The 1,634-nt window shown below is 38.6% G+C and overlaps 1 pseudogene; it reads left to right on the plus strand.

Moving 5' to 3' along the window:
- Positions 1-261: 261 nt before the first annotated feature.
- Positions 262-1,214, plus strand: LOC102869692 (annotated as a pseudogene).
- Positions 1,215-1,634: the final 420 nt, after the last annotated feature.

Raw genomic sequence — 1,634 nt, forward strand, 5'->3', positions numbered from 1 at the left:
GAGGGAATGATGAAGCCAAATCATCAATTAAGAGAAAAGTCTAGGACTGGCTGTAGAACAGACTATCAGTTGCTCACATACACAAATTCAAGTTGAAGATAAAGAAAATTAAAATGGAGCCATCTTGGCGGGCAGGCCGCGTTTGAATGCCTGTGAGTGAGCCCACTGAGAGCAGAGGAGCACTTGAGGCCAATGAAAGTGACTCCTCCAGCGCCGGGCAGAAGCGCAGCAGTACTATGAGGTGCAGGTATTTAAGAGATTATGGCATCTGAAACCCACAATGTTAAGAAAAAGAACTTTTATAATAGTATTGAGACCATTCCCTTGATTTTCCTAGAAAAAGGAACTCCCATTTTACTAATAAGAACATGACGGAGGTTAAGAAATCTCCGAAACAGTTGGCTGCTTACTTCAATAGAACAGTTGGACAAGCTGTGAAGAACCCAAACTACATAAGGTGGTCTTTTGCAGAAAGAAAGTCCAGCATCCTTTTCCAAATCCTTGTTACAGAAAAAAAAAACCAGTCCCCTAGTTGTGGGGGCCGTGCCATGGCAAATAAAGAAAATGCACTGGCTTGTGCAGGCCACCTTGCTGAAAAATTACACCATGATAGTCAAACATATTTGATTAAGTCCAGTGATTCTGGTTCATCACAGACAAAAAGCTCAGCATCACAATATAGTGGCTTCCCCTCTGCTCTCCCCCCAGGTTTCTCAGGACCATGAAACAATGGAACAAGTTTTGTTCAGTAGAAATATGAGGTTGAAAATTAAAAAAAAAAAAGAAAAGAAATATGAGGTTGAACATAGCTTTAACATTCTGGAGGAAGAAATGTATAAGTGAACTTGTAGCCTATTTGGTGAGGATAGAAGATCTTGGAGTTGTGGTGGATTGCCTTCCTGTGCTTACCAATAGTTTACAGGAAGAACAACAGTACATCTCACTTGGCTGCTGTGTTGACTTAATGCCTCTAGCAAAGCCACTACTTAAAAGCAAATTTGAAGAATATGTAATAGTTTAAACTGGCTTCAAGCAGTCATAAAAAGATGGTGGTCAGAACTATCATGCAAAACAGAAAATAAGTGATGGAAATATTCAGCTTTTAAAACAGCAATAAAGTGGATTGTGGGAAGGGGAAAATCATCTTACTTTGGTTCCAGGATACACTGGGTGTAGCTAGGGGTGTAGACACTTATTTATTACAATTGCATTGAGAGGCTTCATCTTTTAAAGCAACTTAGTTATATGGAACATCTTGGACTATATCATTTCCAGAACAATCTCTCTTCTGAGAATTCTGAACTGTGGAAGAAATCAGAGCCTTTAAAAAAAAACCACGTAATGAAACCACTAGTGAAATCCTCACCGTCTACTTCACACTGAAGTGGAAAACTATCCAAAAGGAGCAGCTACAACGTCAATGAGGTGAAATTGCACTAAGAAGATTGCTGACTTTTGCTGCTTTTGGGATATGGTTATTTGGTAATATTGTTTAAGAACTACCAGGTCTTAATTCATTCCTGCATATTGCATAATATAATTTTCCTATGTGAAAGAATAAGAAAGGACTTATTTCTGGGAACTACAGATTGTGTTTTATATGAAACCACTTAAATATGTGCAGCTATTTTCTT

This window comes from Elephantulus edwardii, unplaced genomic scaffold (assembly GCF_000299155.1).
Source record: "Elephantulus edwardii isolate Elephantulus edwardi_28Jun2011 unplaced genomic scaffold, EleEdw1.0 scaffold00244, whole genome shotgun sequence".
In the NCBI taxonomy this organism is placed as follows: Eukaryota; Metazoa; Chordata; class Mammalia; order Macroscelidea; family Macroscelididae; genus Elephantulus; species Elephantulus edwardii.